This window comes from Melozone crissalis, unplaced genomic scaffold (assembly GCF_028551555.1).
Source record: "Melozone crissalis strain CALT ecotype California unplaced genomic scaffold, PUWL_Pcris_2 ptg000019l_1, whole genome shotgun sequence".
NCBI classification, from domain to species: domain Eukaryota; kingdom Metazoa; phylum Chordata; class Aves; order Passeriformes; family Passerellidae; genus Melozone; species Melozone crissalis.
The window spans coordinates 4,668,480-4,688,074 of record NW_026535797.1 but is presented as its reverse complement, the minus strand read 5'-3'; positions in this window follow the sequence as shown (position 1 = coordinate 4,688,074).

The following is a 19,595-nucleotide window of genomic DNA, read 5'->3' as shown; positions in this document are numbered from 1 at the left end:
AACCCCTGGCACACAACATGCACAGGACTGGCTGAAAGTCCAGCTGGTGTAGCTGAGGTAGAGGTGGTCTTTCCAGTTCTAGTTTTAGTTGCCTAGTAGGAAAAAGGTTAGGTCATCAAATTTATGGAACTCACAAAATAAGTGGCAAAGTAGTTTTTCCTCTAGCTTTGTGTTGTGACTTTTTTTCAGTACAATTCTTTGAAAAATCAGTTCTGGGCAGTGTGTAGTAGAATTCTTCACATTGACCAAAATTGTATTCAGGTTGCAAACTCTAGAGCTGCTGCGAGGTCAATGAGTGAGCCCTCCCTGCAGAGTGTAACCCTGCCTGCCTTGTAGCTGTCACAGGGGCTGAGCTGTCTCCTTGTTCTGCTGTGCCCTTTCCCCAGTGTGGATCCTTCCATCATCTCATGTGGGCTGTGGCTTCAGACTGCCTGGATTCTCCTGGGTTTGTTCAGGTGGGCTCAGACAAGGCAGCTTGGTCTATTTTTAGTCTCTAGGCACCGCTCTGATAAAGCTGTTAAATATAAAGATTGCAACAATGCAGCAGATCTTGGCTGAGAATGTTAATTTGGATTCCAGTGTCTCATCTGTATAAAAAATCATTTAAATTGGTGTAAGTATTTTTCATTTCATTCTCAGCTTGAAGCAGTTCCTTCAATCTCTTCTGCTACAGGAAGCAGGTATTGATTGTATCTTTATCTTCCTATGGTTCTGTAATGATAAATCTGTATTGAATGTAATCTCTGTATGTGCTCAGTGCATTTCCTTAATGAGAAAATAAATTACATGCAATGGCAGACATTGTCTCTTGGTAAACACAACTGCTTCTTTTAATTGGGATTTCCAGCTGCATCTGGTGCTCTGTTTTCCTGCAGGAATCCTGTTGGGCTTTGTTGTTTTGTTTTGTTTTTTTCTTTTAATGTGGGATATATTTCTTAAATCTGTTGGATAAAATAGTGGATGTTGGTAGTGTTCTTGCTGCTGTATTTCCCTGGTAAAATAAGAAGGTAAATCTCTATCCTCTTGACAAACACCATCTGTCATTCCTGACGGCAGCCAGGGCTGGGATCTTCAGGCAGCTCCCACCGCCTCCATCCATCCACTCCTGCCTCCCAGCTCCTCACAGGCCCTGCTCTGCTTTTTACAGCAAAAAAATACATTTTCCCTGTCCAATTATGACCCTGAAGTGTGCCTGCATGTGGATATCTAGGAGGGATGAACCACTTTTGTGGATTGGTGTTTTCAGAGCGGTTTCGTGATGGTTTTTGGCATAAGCGTTGACAGGAAGATAAGCACAAAGAAACAAAAACAAAATAGGATGAATATTTTTTAAACTCCATTAAATTGCAGAAAACATTTTAATGGTTTTGTTACCATGTCTGTGCAGAGCTATTCCCAGTCACAGGTGCAATAGAAAGTTGGTTGTTCTGAGGTGAATTCCTGCTGCAGCCACAGGCTCCTTCTCCCTTCCCTAATGTCAGCAGCAGAGAGGCTGATGCTGAAATGCTTTCTGCTGCAATTTAGAATGACAGGACTTCTTTTTCATCTCTTGTATCAGCTGGATTTATGTAATGGCTCATCTGGGTAAGTGTATTTGAGTGTAACTTTGCTCTCTCACCTCCAGGAAGAATGTCCAAAAAGATTCATTTCTAAGTGAGAGAAAATCTCAGTTGTACCTACAGCCCCAAATCACAACTTCCATTATTCCTTTCTATCCTCTTATTTTTGACTCTACAAACAGCATTCCTTTATTTTCCTGGTCCTGTCAAGGGCAGCCAGAGCCTCTTGGTCTTCTCAGGAGGGCACAGCTGAGCAGAGAGCCTTGAGCTCTCTGTAAACAGAGTGAGAATTTGCCATTTAATTTGTGTCAGTGTTCATCCACACCTGGCTTTTCCACAGTGAGCACAAGGTACCAAGTTGTCCCTTGTTCTTGGTGAGGAATAAGCAATTCTTGTGGTCTTGAATATCTAGATAAGCTCAACAGTGGCTGTGGAATTTGATGGGAGTTTCAAGTACATCTTGCTGTCACAAACCACAGTTTATTTTTTAACCTTTTTTTCCTCATGTGAAATTTCAGTCATGCATTTCTGTGCAGTAGGGATTAAACAAAAACCATCCTTGCAGCCTGTGTTACCATGTCTTTGTGTGCAAAGAAAGCCCAGCTGTGGCAGATTTCATTGTGAACATCACTCCAAAGGGTCTCAACCTTTCTGGACGTGCAGATGTTGAGGACACTGATGGCTGTGGTTGGTAACATGCCCTTGGGGAGGATTTCATGCCTTTGAAATCAGAATTCCTGAGTGCAATCCTGGAGCCCAGGATACACACACACTCCCTCTTATCACCCACAGCCAGCAGTGCAGGGGGTGTTTTTAATTGGAAAATTTGTGGTACGCTCAGAGGTGGCATATTTACTCTTAACAGAGTGGGGAAAATGATAACAATGTTAATCCCATAAAGAGTGTAGCAAGAAATTCATAGTGTTGGTGGTGTAGGTGCAGGTGAACTTTCTTAGCATCTGATAAAAATACCCCACAAGTGAAAAGCCAGTGTGGGATTGAGTTTGGAAAAAGCACAGAAGCAGCTCGTGCTTGGCAGGGTGGCTCCATGGAAAGTAGGTCTTGTCAAAAACATCTCATGTGAGGTTAGGGCTTTTTGCTGATAAAGGCAAATACATGGGGTTTTTTGCAACACATTTCAGATAAAATCACAGTCGTGATACACAGACTGAGAGTTCAAGAGCCAGGGGAGTGAAAGACTGCAGAAAACAAGTTCTCAGTGGAAAATCTTCCAAGTGGTGTCTTGAGAGAGGCGAGCTCCCGTCATCAGCCTCGGGACGGTGCCATGACAAGTGTGACAGAGAAGGGGCTGTCAAAGCTGTGCCATGCCTGCATGGAGACATTCCTGCACGTTGCCATAGGGATGGGTTTCCAAGGGAGACAGGTGATGATGCACTTTTCTGGAAAAAAACTAAAGCAGAGGGATGAGGGTGGGAGGATGGGGCTGAGCATTTTAGCACAGAATCACAGAAGGGTTTGGGCTGGAAGGGACCTGAAATCCCACCCAGTGCCACCCCAGCCATGGCAGGGACACCTCCCACTGTCCCAGGTGCTCCCAGCCCCAATGTCCAGCCTGGGCACTGCCAGGGATCCAGGGGCAGCCACAGCCTCTCCCAGGGAGGAATTCCTTCCCAAATTCCCATCTAATCCTGCCCTCCTTTTCAGCCACCCAACCCTCCTTTCTTCCATGTTTAGCATTAATAATCCTTAAAGGAATGCACTTTTCCTTAAATTCCTTACATCTTGTATAGCAGCCTGACTTAGCTCCACAGGCCCTCCTAAAACCCTTTCAGCTGCAAGCCCAAAAGATTTGCAAGTGTGAGGTGATGCTTGACAGGTGAAGAGGAATTTTTCTCTTGAAGCAATTTGCCTTCTCTCAGGACTTCCTGCCTTTCATACTCACCAAAATAGTTTTAATTTTTTCCTTTAAATACTCAAGGGGGGAAGGTATTGGAACACTGGCAGAGACTCAGCCAAAAAAATAAGACTGGTGTCCAAATCACTGATTGCTGCTGCCTTCACTGGAGACATTCAATGTCATGTTTTAACATCAATCATTGTCAGTTTCTGATTTTCAGTGAATAAAAACCAGTGTCTGTAGATCTGGAGCTCAGAGGGACTGGTGCTCTTTCTTCAGCCAGCTCAGAGCCTGATTTTCCCTAAAGGAACTTCTGATTTGTGGATTTGCTCCTGTGCTCTCCCAACCTAAAGAGAACTTTTGCAACATATCCTTGAGATCCTGAGGATGTTCATCTCCTTTTAGCAACTTTTCTTTAACCCTTTTACAATGTTTTGAGGGCTTTCCAATGCAAGCAAAATCTCCACAAGTGTGCAGTTATTAAATTCAAATTCTCATCCTTATTTGTCACTGGAATGAGATTTCTAATAGGAGGATAACCTCTGAATTTCCTCCTCACACTCTGCTCATTACCAGCCTTAATCAGCAAGGTAAGTTGTGCTCTAATTTTGCTTTATGTGAGCATTTGAAGTCCCAATGGTCAGGACACACTTTTGGAGAAATCTGCAGCCACAGAAGGGAAATGAGCACCCTGCAGTGTCCAGTGATGATTTGAGCCTCACTTCTGATGCACTGCATCCCTGAGAGCTGGGTGTGTGTAGCCATGATATTTTATGAAAAATCCTTCCCTTAGGATTTTTCCTCCTGAGAAGCTGGGAGGCCTCAGGAACAAAATGCAAACAATGATTATCTGCTGCTGTGGAATGCAACAGGTGCATCTGGGATTGGTCTCATGTGGTTGTTTCTAATTAATGGCCAATCACAGTCAGCTGTCCAGACTCTCTCAGTCAGTCACAAGCCTTTGTTATCATTCCTATTCTATTCTTAGCTAGCCCTCTGATGAAATCCTTTCTTCCATTCTTTTAGTATAGTTTTAATGTAACATATATCATAAAATAATAAATCAGCCTTGTGAAACATGGAGTCAGATCCTCATCTCTTCCCTCATCCTGAGACCCCTGCGAACACCACCACAGGTGTGTGTGGAGCAGCAAGGAACAAGCTCTGCCCTCCTCTCCTTTGGTCCTTAAGGGTTAAGTTTCACTTTTTGGAACTGTCTGTTTGCACTGTACCATGAACAGTGCTCATGAGCACTTGGCAGTCTCCATCTCTTGTTTCCACATTCTCCCAGCCAGCTCTGACTCCTCATGTTGGATAAACACGTCTGGTTTTGTTCAATATTCTGCTGCAGTGATTGGGGCTCTGCAAAGAGCAGATCAGCAACTGAGATGAAGCAAATCCAGGAGTGGGGGCAGTGAGCTGGGCCAGGAAAAAACATTCCTGGGGAGATCATCCGAGCTGGGCTGTGCCTGGGGGCACTGGCAGAGGTTTATCAGCATTGCTGGGATCAGGGCTGTGAGCAGGACAGATCCACCAGGCTCCTCTGCAGTGCTTCGTGCAGCAGCTGAAAAGGAGAGGTTTGTCCCTGGGATGGTTTGGTTCACTCACACCAGGAGCTTCTACTAAAGCATCTTCTCAACACCTTCCAAGTTGTTTTTTTTTTCCAGATTTAGGAGATTTTTTTCCTGAATGGCAGCACAGGGATGTCTGGTGCTCTTTAAATGAGGAGGGGTTTGCAGAGTTTCATCAGTTGCTGGTAATTTCATAAATAAATAATAAAATAGGGATAAATTAGGGATAAATTAGTGACAAATGAAGGACTGTGCCAGCCAGGAAGTTTTCCAGAGCTGGCCTCGATGGGACTCTTCTGAGGATGATGATAAGCAGGGGGGAAAAACCCTGCATTGATTTGACAGCTCCTGTTACCATCAGAGAGAAGCAGTCCCTGGAAAACCCATCTCCTCAAAGTCAGGCTCCCTTGTGGAAACTGAGAACAATACTTTGCCCATGAATGATCAGGAGTGGAGTGATCTCATCTGACCTTTGCTTTAATGTGGCTTATCCAAAGCTTTTTATGCTTATCCAGGCCTTGGCTCCGGGCTGCTCTGTGAGCCCAGGCTATTCGGGGCAAATCCTGCTGACCCCTCCTTCAGCTGCTTCCTCAGGAGGATGAAGAGGGGATTACTGCCCATGGATGGGCGTCCTGAGCCAGCAAATAAACACTGCTGCCTGTCCTGGGGCTGATTTCTGAGCCATGGTGTGCTCAGTGTGTGTGCCCAGTCTCACAGAGCAGCTCTCCAACAGGAGACAGATGGGCTGTGGGCTGCACTGGTCCCAAGAAATACAGTCACTCACAGGCTTAAAATAGCTCTCTTTTTATATTTATTTTTCTTGTCTCAAGCACTTTTGCTCTAGATTTGCCCAGCTCCTACAGAAGCATTTTCATTCCTGTTTTTTTCATACCTGAGATCTATCGCAGACATATTTTCATTAAAAATCTTTCCTTAAGACTTTTTCTTCCTGAGAAGCTGAGAAGCTTCAAGAACAAAATGTAAACAATGATTATCTGCTGCTGTGGAATGCAACAGGTGCATCTGGGATTGGTCTCATGTGGTTGTTTGTAATTCATGGCCAATCACAGTCAGCTGGCTCGGACAGAGAGTCTGAGGCAGCTGCCTTTGTTATCATTCTTTTCTTTTCTATTTTTAGCTTAGCTAGCCTTCTAAAATGAAACTTTTCCTTCTATTCTTCTTAGTATAGTTTTAATGTAACATAGATATCAGAAAATAATAAATTAAGCTTTCTGAACATGGAATCAGCATTTTCGTCTCTTCCCTCACCTGAAAACCCCTGTGAACACTGTCACAGAGATCAACGTGGCCACGAGCCCCAGTCAGGCAGAGGAGCTGGACTGGGGCCAGTGGCTGCAAGTGGGACAATGTTCAGTGATGCTGGCGGCCCTGGAAGGTGCTGTGGCTGGAGTGAGGTGCCTGCAGACAGACAGACACACAGACAGACAGACAGACACACACTGACCCTCAGGTGTCCCAGCCTGTCCCAGCTCCAGGTCCCCTCCCAGGGCTGCCTGTCTGGATGTCAGCTCTGTCCCATTCCCTGCTGTTGCTGTTGGGAATTTGGATGCATTTTAAATCAGATTAGGCTCCCCTGGTTCTGCATGAAAAGCCTGAAGAGGCTGCAGAGCCAAATCAGGGCTCATTTGAGGTGTTTTTGCTGGGCATCAGTGCTCTTGCTCTTTATTGCTTCTGCAGAAAAATCACCTTCATTTCTTTGCTGGTGATTTCACCTTCCACCATCCCAGGGTGCTCCAAGCCCCATCCAGCCTGGCCTTGGGCACTGCCAGCGATCCAGGGGCAGCCACAGCTGCTCTGGGCACCTGTGCCAGGGCCTGCCCACCCTCACAGGGAACAATTCCCAATTCCCAATCTCCCATCCATCCCTGCCCTCTGGCAGGGAGACATTCCCTGTGCCCTGTCCCTCCATCCCTGTCCCCAGTCCCTCTCCAGCTCTCCTGGAGCCCCTTCAGGCCCTGCCAGGGCTCTGAGCTCTCCCTGGAGCTGCTCCTCTCCAGGTGAGCCCCCCAGGAAGGAGGGAGTGATTCAGAACCTGCAGCTCTCACAGACCATGGTCAGGGCTCCCAGACAGGGCAAAATGAATTCAGCTTTCAGCCACAATGGCTCTGGTGAACTCAGGGAGTTCTCAGAAGGAGCTGTTTGTTTTGTGGCTTTTTTTTATTCTAAAATATAGTTCAAACCCACTTGAACTGGAATTGCCTCTCTCAGAGGAACCAAAGCAGGCACAGGTCTGGGGGTGACCACCTTGGTCAGCAGTGCTGGGCAATTCTCAGCTTTGTCACTGCCTCCAAGGCCAGCAGCCAGCACAAGGCAGGGTTAAGCTGGGAAGGTCAGATCACCTCACTAGTGGCCAGGGACAGCACACACACGCCCAGAGCTGCACAGAGGGACATTGATGCAGCATAAAGCAGATTTCACTTTCCCTGCACTGTGCTGGGGCTGGCAGGCAGCAGGGGCTGTGCAGGCCACTCTGTGCTGCTCAGCATCCCTGGAATGCTCTTGGCTGGAGCAGCAATGCCTGAGTCCTGCACCCAAGCTGTTCTCTGCACACAGAGAGCAGATAATTCCAAATACACCATGACAGAGTCCAGCTCTGCTCTGTGGGGTTTCAGCTATCCCAGGAACAAGAGCAGTGACAGAACTGCATCACAGGCCGGAAGAGAAACCCCTGCCACAGTGTCTGCTCCTCTCAGCATCTCATTTCCTGAATTGTGGGGATGAAATAGCTTGTTTCTGAAAGCTGGGGACCTTCTGAATTAAAAAAAAAAAAAAAAAAACCAAAAAAAAAAACAAACAAACAAAGAAAAAACTGTCACAGACATCTTTTCATTAAAAATCCTTTCCTTAGGGTTTTTCCTCCTGAGAAGCTGAGAGACCCCAGGAACAAAATGCAAACATTGATTATCTGCTGCTGTGGAATGCAACAGGTGCATCTGGGATTGGTCTCATGGGATTGTTTCTAATTAATGGCCAATCACAGTCAGCTGGCTTGGATAGAGAGTCTGGGACAGCTGCCTTTGTTATCATTATTTCCTTTCTATTCTTAGCTTAGCTAGCCTTCTGAGATGAAACCTTTTCTTCTGTTCTTTTAGTATAGTTTTAATGTAACATATATCATAAAATAATAAATCAGCCTTCTGAAATATGGAGTCAGATCCTCATCTCTTCCCTCAGCATGAGACTCCTGTGAACACCATCACAAACCACCTAAAAACAAGTAATTACAACTTAAAATTGATAATAAGTGCAACACTAGAAGGAGAATCTGCCTCTTGTCAGTAATTTGATTTAAGGTAATTATGCCAAGCACAGGGCAGGGGATGAGCTGATCTGCAGTGTGCAGGTATCAGTGGAAACTGCTCCTGTGCACTCTGAATCCAGTGAGCAGATTCAGATAAAGCTTTAGAGTCTCAGCTTATCTTAATGCCTGAATTAGTTTGAGACTGAGCCTATTTTTGCAGAGCTTATCACGGGAGCATCTGCAGAACTCCTTGCTGGGCTGAGGAACAGCAGGGCCATGGAGGAAGGATCTGGCACAGGAGTGGGGAGGTGCTTTTCATCATAACCACATAAATCAGAGTGAGTGTGATCAAAATTTATCTGATTTTGGAGTTGTCACAGCTCCTCCAACTGAAATACAGCCAGGAGGCTGCAAATTGGTCACCATCCCACTCATGACCCTCTGTATCCTTTTTCCTTTCCTTTCCTTTCCTTTCCTTTCCTTTCCTTTCCTTTCCTTTCCTTTCCTTTCCTTTCCTTTCCTTTCCTTTCCTTTCCTTTCCTTTCCTTTCCCTTCCCTTCCCTTCCCTTCCCTTCCCTTTCCCCACAGCATCTCCAGAGTGAGAGAACAGCAAAAACCTATCTCTATTATCTTGCTGCAAATATTATACATAAATAATATAAAAGTATAAATATATAATATATATTATATAAATAATATAAAAAGTCCTCTTGGTTGGCAATTTAAACTAAAAGCAATGTAGAAATATTTAAACTTTTTAGTTTTTCTTGAATTATCAGAGCATAAAAACCTCTTGGTATGCAGCAACCAAACTTCTCTTACAGACAGGAATATACACCTGTGTTTGTGTACAATTTATTCACCTTTCTGATTTGAAAAATTTGGTTTTGAGCATCCAAAGTAGTGACAGCAATGGCAGTGATTGACAGTGATGCTGAAAATGAAGATTCAAAGCCACTACAATTTCATCTGCAGCCCCTTCTGTTAATATTTAAGTGTCCTTAAATCAGGCATTTAATTTGTGCCTGTGGTTTGTTCCTGTGACGGAGCAAAATCTCAAACAGCAATGGAGAACTGACTGATCAGGGGGATCAGAGTCACTTTTTTGGCTCATTAATTTCCTCCACAGCTGCTCCAATGTTCTCCAAACTGATTCCACCCAACAGGCCTGGAGTGTGCTGATAAAAATGAAATTGAGGGAATCACTACTGATGATACCAAAATCAATTTGTTTTTTAGAGACAAGGTTGTACAAAAATGAAAGTCCCTTTCCCCTGAGGGTGTGGAATCCACCCAGAGTCTCTCCCAGCTCAGAGCTCCTGTTTTCCCAGGACTGTGGAGGGCAGGAGCAGCTGTCCTGCCCTGCAGCTCTGCAGCCCTTCCCTCTGCCCAGCTCCTCCTTGCTATCCCTGCTCACTCTGCTCTCCTCACAATCACTAAAACATATTTTCCACCCTTTTCCCCCCCTCCATATAACAAAATAATCACTTATTCATGTTCCCTCACCCCAACTCAACCTCAAGCTCCTTCTGAGAACTCCTTTTTCCTTGGGAATTTTTCTTTCTCCCCACTGGCAGCAGTTCCTGGGCACTTCTGCACAGTTCCCCAGCTGCTGCCTTGGCTCCCACGCAGGGCACCGAGATTCCCAGGCCGCTCTTACAATAATAGGAAACTTAACACCCATTCTGGGGACTGCTAATGTGAAAAGACCTTTTGAGCTTTCCTCAAAGAAAATGCCAGAGAATGTTCTGTTGGCAAACAGCTGTCAGCAACCAGAGTCCTCCCCCCACTCCAGCTTAACCTCTAAAATGGCCTTTTAGACTCACTTCCTTTGACTTTTGGTCACAAAATGGAGATGAAAATCTTTCTATATGCTTTAAAAATATTGTATTTATAAATATATTTTTTTTTCTTTGCATCACACGTTTCAACAAATCTGGACTTTGCCAAGCTGCATCTGTAGCTGCTGGCCAGAGGTGGAGACAGCTCTGAGGTCTGGGGACAGGGGTAGGAGGTCTCAAAGTGACTGAGCTGATCTGGTTCAGGAACTTCCCAAGTGCTGGGGGACATGCCAGAGCTCTGGGGTAAAACATCTGCAGGCACTGAGCTGAGTAAAGCATCTCTGTACATGGCTTTTATTGCCTTAGGTGATAAAAACTGGGCTTGGAATCGGTGAACTCTGGCACCGACACGAAACTGAGATGCTGAATAATTTGCTCACTGATTGAGGTCAATTTATGAGGTCATAGAATGGTTTGGGTTGGAAGGGACCTGACACTCATCTTGTTCCAATCCCAGGGACACCTCCCTCTGTCCCAGGTGCTCCCAGCCCTCTGCAAAGCTGGCCTTGGGCACTGCCAGGGATCCAGGGGCAGCCACAGCTGCTCTGGGCACCTGTGCCAGGGCCTGCCCACCCTCACAGGGAACAATTCCTGCCCAAAATCCCATCTAACTTTGTCCTGTGACACTTTAAAGCCTTTCTTCTTGTCCTGTCACTCCATGCCCTTGCAAAAAGTCCTCCAGCTCTCTTGTAGAATTTTTCAGACAATAAATTTACTCTCTGTGGGGTTTGAATTGCATGGCATGAATGATGTGCTGAACCCAGGCTGTTTGTTAATCCTAACCAGGATTCTGTTTGTTAAACTCCCACTGGCAGTGGGCAATGCCCTGAGTGAGACCTGGGTGATGCTCTCAGCCCTGCTCCATCTCAGAGGCTCTGAGGATGCTCCCAGACCCAAACATTTCCCCAGCCACAGATGATGCTTCCAGCCCCTGTCCCTGTTCCCATTCCTGTCCCCTTTTCCATCCCTGTCCCTGCTCCATCTCTTCCCCTGTTCCATCCCTGTCCCTGCTCCATCCCTGTCCCTGCTCCATCCCTGTCCCTGTCCCTGTCCCCTCTCCATCCCTGTCCCTGTCCCTGTCCCTGTCTGTATCCCTTTTCCCATCCCTGTCCCTGTCCCTGTCCCCTCTCCATCCCTGTCCCCTTTCCCATCCCTGTCCCCGCTCCATCCCGCACTGCTCCCGCTGGCCAGCAGATGGTACCCGGCATTTAGGAACAGCTCCGCTCCGCGCTCCAGCAGCAAACAGCCCCTTCAAAGGCGGCTCCATCCCACCCGCGTTCCCCAGAGCCCTGGGGGACAGGATGGCAGGTCCCCTTCTTTGGCTGTGACATTGTTTTGCCGTCCTCCCAAAGGTTCTTCCCTCTGCATCCATCAGCTCCGGCCGTTCCTGTGAGTGCTGCAGGATCTGGGGATGGGGAATCTCCATTCCTGTGAGTGCTGCAGAAGGAGCTGGGGATGAGGAATCCCCTCAGCCATCACCAGCCCCAGGGAGCCGGGCATGTGACAAAATCTCCACTTCAAACCCTGAATTAGGGAGAGCCCCCTGCACGCTGCATTTCTACACAAAATAAACCCTAAAATACTTTTGTAGGTGTTCATGCTCTTTAGGAGGATGGTGATAACACCAGCAATAAAAATAACATCACAAAGCAGCCAAATCTGTGCTGTCTTTGGGTCAGCTTACCTGTAAAGCACCCCTGTGAAAGTTAAATCAAAAATCTGTCTCCCAAGCCATGTGCCTGAAGGTTTGGTTTTATTCATAGAATCAGAGAATGGTTTGGGCTGGAAGGGACATTAAAGGTTGTCTTTTTCCAGCCCCCTGACAAGGGCAGGGGCACCTTCCACTGTCCCAGGCTGCTCCAAGCCAAACCTGGCCTTGGGCACTGCCAGGGATCCAGGGGCAGCCACAGCTGCTCTGGGCACCCTGTGCCAGGCTCAGCACCCTCACAGGGAACAATTCCTTCCCAACATCCAACCTAAAGCTCTCCTCTTTTGGTTTAAAATTATCCCCCCTTGTCCTGTCAGTGTCTGCAGAGGTAGAAGCTGCTCCCTTGCCAGCTGTCCCTGTGTGCAAACCCTGGATCTGCCACTCCCTGCCCCAGGACAGGCACGACAGAGTTTCCCTGGGATGCGCTTGGGAAGCTCAGGAGCAGCTCTGTGAGCACACAGCAGCCTCTCCTGTGGGATGAGTCCAGACTTGTGAGCTTTGTCCTGCTCCCTTTTGGAATTTCTGCTTCCTGCAGAGACACCAGGCTGGTGTCTGGACTAGCTGTGCTCTAGCTTTTCACTCACACAGAATGACTGCATCTTCATGCCAATGCAGAAAACAGAACCAGGCAAATGCACTGAGAAATGGCCCAAAAATAAAATCAATATGTAAGACTGGTGTGATGCATTGTGCTCTAAGTAAGAACTCTTACACTGAACACAAATTGTAATAAAATCACTTTTAGAAAAGAATATTTAAACCTCTTTTTGTTTAGCTATTTTGTCCAGATCTATCTCAAACTCCTGCAAATATTCCATGTGATATTGGCCTCGTTGAGAGTTTATTTGTTATGAAGCTCTGAAGTTCATTGTGGTGTCCTCCAGCTACAGGGACAACCATAAAAAAAAATAATTCCAGAACTTGCTTGTAAATCTGACCACAGTGACCCAGAGCAGAGGGAAGGCTGATGGGACCAGGCTCCGAACTGAACATCAGTCTTTGACACCCAGATACATAAATAGCTTATTTTTAAAAGATAGCTAAATGTTTCCCCACAGATATATAAACATTCTTCCATGTCTGGAAATGCTGTGTTGTAACCCAGCATACCATGGCCACCAGTGGAGTGGAGCATTTTAAAACAAACAAACAGCAAAGAAATGACGATGGGCACGAAAACATGAAAGCAGATTTTCTGGAAGGTTTGTTGTTGCTGCCCTTTTAAAATGAAACAGTCTGGGCATTTGTCAGAAGGTCCAAAATATTGACAGTCTCACCTCCCTGCTTTTGTTCCTAAGCTCTGCCACCTTCAATTTTTTGATATTAAGCGTAGTTTCTCTCCAATCCCATCCAGTTAATTATGTTTTAATAAGAAAAAAACCTCAAATTTAATGAAAGTTAGAAATAGTTAGAGAGTACCATAGCCTACACAACGCAAACACTGACTTAGTAGAAATGTGATGAAGGGCTTTTCCCCTGCAGGTTCCTGGTTTTAATATCTAATGAGGATCTGAGAGTCAGTAAAATGAGAATAGTCCTGATAGACAAATAAAGTCCATGCTCTGCTAAACAAGAGCCACCCCCTAATCTATGTAATATTCTCATTACCATTAATTAACTCGAAATGAAAGAGTAGCCTGCAAAGCTTTAACTGTGATGGAGCTGCTCATTGATCTCTCAGAGGTGCCTCAGTGAGGGCTGATGCTGAGGCAGAGTTGGTTCCTGCACTCATCCATCTCTCCTTGCTGTTGTTCTGCTGTTTTTGGGGGTGTGGGTGTCCCACCATCCCCTGCAGTGCTGGAGGCACCGTGTGTGCGCTGCTGGAACCACAGACAGACCCAGAACAGATGTTTAATTCAGCAGGACACGTCTGCACCATCACCCTCGGCCTGCTGGGCACCTCCTGATCCCCCTCTGCAGGGGCTCCCCTTTCTCTCAGCTCCTGAGGTGTTGTACCACTGACACTGAGCGTCTTGTCCTTCCCAAACCAAGTTTCCAATTTCCATGTCAAGTGTTGAGTGGAACCAAGAGACCTCAGCTGTTCCTGCTGGGCTTTCCCAGCTCCTGAGGCCGCCTGACGTCGCCTTTTCCACTGGAAAACCTGGAGCTTTTCCTCCCCCCAGCTGTCATCACAAACACCCCTGGCAGTGGATCCCTGCACATTTGATCACCTTCAGAGCAGCCTCCTCCACACCCACCTTGTCCCTGGCAGGGTTTTTCCCTGTGGACAGCCAGGGACAATTTCCATCCTCTGGCCTGGAGAACCTGCTGGGGTTCAGGTGGGATCCTGGGTGTGGAGCACAGGGCTCCTGGTGCTCCATCTCCTGCAGCCTGAGCTTGTTTCAGAACCTCTGTTCTGCAATTTCCTCCATCCTCCCCATGCCACAATGGGGGAGCCATGCCCTGCACTCATCCTCAAGCTGCTGGAGGAACCAAAATCCTCACAGCCCATGGGAAGTCATGGTGTGGGTATCCCTACTCCAGCTGTTTCATCATTTGCAGGACACAAATCACAGGCAATTGCAAAGAGTTGGATCCTCTTTTAAGGAAATCTTAGTCACTGAGTTCCTATCTGTCTAGATTTCTAAATAAAACTGATTTCTGAAATTCCCATATGCTTCATGGGATGTTTTCAGTTTTTTTACTCATTGTTTCCTTTCCAATGAGTAAACAACCTGCCATTTCTCTCCCTGTTAATCAGGCAGATCTGTACAACAGAGAAATTATTTCTTATGCTAAAAGAAAACACAAAAAGTGAGGGAGGTCGCTGTGTTTCCAGTTAGGAGGGCACAGCATGGATTTATTGCATTTATCCTTTTGATAAGGACATTTGATAAGCAGCCTGCTGGACTCAACTCCAGCATTCCAGCAAGCTGTAATGCAGCACAGTGAGGGGCAGTGAGCTGCCAGAGCTGCTGGGGCACCAAGGGGTGGCACAGGTGACACGGCTGCAGTGCCCTCTGAAGTGACAGCTTTGTCATCCTGCTCCTTCTGGGCCATCACCACCCCAAACCCAAATAAAACCAGGACAGCCCAGAGCCAGGGAAAGCACTTGGCTCTCACCTGTACCCAAACCAAACCAGGACAGCCCAGAGCCAGGGAAAGCACTTGGCTCTCACCTGTACCCAAACCAAACCAGGACAGCCCAGAGCCAGGGGAAGCACTTGGCTCTCACCTGTGCTCTGTCAGAAGCTGCTCAGGGCCAGGTGTAGCTCAGATGTCCCAGCCCTGGGCCGGCAGAGGGAAATCTCAGCCCTTTGATGTCCATCCCACCCCAGCAGCAAAGGTCACTCCGGATTTACAGTCTCATTATCCCCAATGTTTGTGGAAGCTCTGACTCCCCACCCAGAGCTTCCCAACCTGCTGTGGTTGGAAACTGTCACAGGGCCCAGCTCTGCCTGGCCTGCTAACAGGGAATAAATAATTGATGCCAATCTGTTGTTAGCAAGTCTTTTCTTCCTGCAGATTATTTACACTCTGTGAATTTCACCTTCTGGAAACAACTCCTAGGGATAAATCCAGCTCCTGAAACAGTTCTACTATATTTTAGCAGGTGAGGAAGTGAATTAATTCAATTCCAATTCAAGTTTTTTTTTAGTAGAAACTTTAATTTTTTAATGCATTTTCCTACACTGACAAGAATTAACTCTTAAGTAATTCTTCCAAAAGGCACGTTTCTATTTCATATTTTAAGTGTTCATGGAAAATCAGAGAAATCTGGTTTATTTCTTAGAGCAATCACTGTACATAAATGTCAGGCCATTTGCTGCAGCATCCCTATGAAGGAAAGGTGCTGAAGAGGAAACTTGCCTCAGGCCTCAAATTATATCGTGCTGGAACCTGAATCACATTTTTTTGAAAGCTCCTAAAATGCGTGGGAGAGGGTAATGATCTGTACTGAGATAACACAAATAATTTTCTCAGTCTTCACTGACTGAAATTAATTGGTCCTGAGCATGGCTTTAAATACGTGACATTAAAGCAGCACATGGTTACCCCACAGGGACCAGCTACCCTACATTTTAATGTTGCCTCCTTATCTTGTTTTGTGCTCCTGGCCATGTGATATTGACTCTGGAACAGCAGGCAAGATGTTTTAATTGCACATAAATAATTATGTAAATGTAGATAGCAATGCTTGTTGAAATTAATCATTCATTATCACCGTGGAAAAAAAAAAAAGAAAAAAAAGGAATGGCAATGAGATGAGATATTGCTGCTGAAAGCTGAGCTGAAATTCTGTTCCATTTCTCAATCAGCCTTCATGAAATGGGCTTGATGAATATCAATTCACCCCACTGGATAAATCTGCCTGGGGGAGGAGACACTTCCCAGGGAGGGCAAGGAATATTTGTAATAATTAAAGGCCCATCAAGAGATCACAAAGCAATTAATGGAGGTTAAACTGCTTTTATTCACATTTGTGAAAAAGGAAAGGGGGACAAACAAAAGAGCTGCTGGAGGTCCCAAAATCCTTAAGTAGAGTTACTAACTCTAAATATTAAGTAGAGTTACTAAAGAGGGATTGAACATTGAAAACATTAAATCCCCCTCCCCAAAAATAGAGGTGGCTGGCTCTGCATCATTCTCCCAGCAGAGATCCAGGGCAGGATCAGCTCCCAGGGCTCCACACCTGGAGCAGTGCTGGGGAGGAAACTCCTGTCCCAGTGCCTGGTGTGAAACGAGCTCCTAATCCTGGTTTGGATGGGATTTGGGGCTCTGAACCCAGAGATGGGGCTGGGCTCAGCCTGGCCTGCACTGCCCCTGCCCTGGGGACAAACCTGGCATTGCAGGGCACTGAGAGCATCACAGGAGCATCGCAGAAACAGCTGAGGGCTTTTTCTGACCTTTTGCCCTTCACTTGATTGCCTGTTCCTTTAAAGAAAGTTTACTTTTTGTCCTTGTTCTTTGGTTTTTTCTCCTGCTATCCCCATGAGGCATGCTTTCCTCTGAGTCATCCACACCATAAAGAAATTACTGTTTGGCTTGCAGCTCTGCTCCCATGCCTGGAATCAACATTTTTGCAGTGAGAGATAGGAAATGAGCTGAATTTGTGGGTGATTCACTATTTACTATTTTGACCTGAGATGTGTTTTTACCACTAACTTTTAGAGAAAAGAAAATCCTGCAATAAAATACCTGAAAGGCCAAAACTACACAGGACATGAGGCATTTACATGCTCTTCAATTGTTTCTTCACATCCTGTACAGTAATAATCCCTTACATCTCTGGACACTGATCCCACATTTTAATAGGATTATTAATGTGACTAATTTCATTCCAGAAAAGCGTCTTAAATATTTAAAATATCCCTAAAGAGCAAATTTTCTCGTGCAGCTCTGAAACGTGGCATTGTTTATGCATTTATATTTTTAATGTGTGTATGATACGACATAATAAAGCTTTTTTCTTCACCATCAATTTAGCCTAGATGCAAAAATCATATACATATATATATAGATATGATTTTTGCATTTTTATATATATATATATATATATATATATATAAAACTCAGAGGAGTCCTGTGCACTAAAGCCCAGTTAAAGACTGAGGCAGGATCTGGACCATAAAACAGCTGAAATTTTTCTGTTAAACACCCACATTTGCCCGTTTTACTCCTGTGCTGTCAGGTGGGGAATCAAAACAGATCCTCTCTGCCTCCAGAGCCATCTCTTGGTGTGTCCAACCCTTTGTGGAACAGCACAAACAGCACTGATGGACTCCCCTGGACAAGTTGGGGACTCTGCTGGGCTTAGGATCCCTCCAGGGATCTCAAAATCACAAACCCCATGGGCCAGCTCTTCACTTAAAGCAGCGGAAATAAAACTCTGAAAGCCTTGCTTGAACCTGCTGCAAGTCACTTTCTAAAGTTAGATTTAGACATTTAGGTCATTATAAGGCAGATGCTGCCATCAAATTTGTTTGGATGTAGCCTCACTGCAGCACTTCTGCCAGTAGAAACAAATTAGAAAATGCTGGCTACCTCCTCAAGTCCTTCTGATTGATTTGCTTCTAACCAAAGCAGTTGCAGAAGGTTCTTAAGAAGTGCATCTCCATCCCTGGCAGGTATTTATGAAGAAGGCAATGATTTCAATTTCAGCTGCCGGAAATGGAACACATCTGGGATCAAGAAATGTCTTTCATGGTGTCCATCACTTCAGGTGAAACAGAATGAGGAGGAAAATGAGATGAGGAAATTAATGTCCCAGAAAAAACCCACAATACATATTTAAAATATACATATAAACGAAAATATGGTTCAGAATGTTTTCTTTTGGTTGAGATGAACATTATGTTGTTCTCCCAGGGTAGCTCCTGGGAGTGAAGAGGGGTTTTGCAGTGCAGTGTTTCCAATTTCACTGATATTCTTGCAGCCATGAAGAGATGAAGCTGCCTCTCTGTGCTTCATTCAAGCACACAGGGGAAAGGAGAAGCTACCAATGACTTCTTGTCCCACAAAAGCCACACAATACATGCCCAGTGTTGCTAAACTGCAATTTTTTTTTTCACAAATCCATGATTTTTAGCTGGGAGGAAGAATGAGTTTGAAAGCCCCACATCCTGGAAGCAGCTGGATCATCATGTACCACCCAAAAAACCCTCAAATGGCACAAAGCCAGTGTAAAACAACCAGAGCCCCTAAACCTTCACTTACAAGCAACAACATTGGAAGGCATCCATCATTTCTGGAGTCTGATTAATGAGTGTGAGTGGCAGTGAGTACAACCAGCACCTAAAACAGCTCTAACTTTTTCCACTCTGCTTGGCTGTGACTACTTTAAACAATTACTTCAGCGGGTTTGAAGCCCAGCTGTGCATCATGTGGTGCTGCTGGTGGCCAGGGCCTGCTGACCATCACTGGACAGGTCAGGGATGGTCTCTGGATGCCCAGACATGTTGGGGCTGCTCTGGATGCTGAGATGTCGCTGGGCCTTCGCTCCCACTCCTCACTGGGGAGAGATGAGGGTGTCACAGACATCTTTTATGAAAAATCCTTTCCTTAGGACTTTTCCTCCTGAGAAGCTGAGAAGCCTCAGGAACAAAATGTAAACATTAATTATCTGCTGCTGTGGAATGTAACAGGTGCATCTGTGATTGGTGTCATAGAGTTGTTTCTAATTAATGGCCAATCACATTCCAGGTGGCTCAGACAGACAGCACGAGCCACAAACCTTTGTTATCATTCCTTTCTATTCTTAGCTTAGCTAGCCTTCTGATGAGAACATTTTCTTCTATTCTTTCAGTATAGTTTTAATGTAATACATATCATAAAATAATAAATCAGCCTTCTGAAACACGGAGTCAGATCCTCGTCTCTTCCCTCATCCTCAGACCCCTGTGAACACCATCACATGAGGGGATCTCTGCTCCCCACTCACAGCTCAGAATGTTAACTGATTAAAAGCAGACCCTTTTTAGCCCTTTTCACCCTGGGTGAGTGATTTCAGGAGGATGCAGCAGCTCCTACAAACCATGGCCCAGCTCTAGCCCAGCTCTCGCCGGCCCCGCGCAGGAAATGAGACCTCAATGGCATTTCTGTCTCATTTCTGGAGGAGCCCAGCCCCGTTCCTCTTCCTTTTCAGAGCATGAACAATGTGCAGAACAGTGGATGTACATTGCTCCTGCGAGCTGGGGGTTTGTCCATTGTTAGTGCAATGAAAAAGACAGACTTTTCACACAGTTTTCTTTGCAAAGCCAGCAGTTGCCCAAAAGCGAGTGCAAAGCCAGGTCCACAAAAACAATGAAATGACACGATTAAAACTTGCAATTCATCTTAATCCAGGGCCCTCTGGC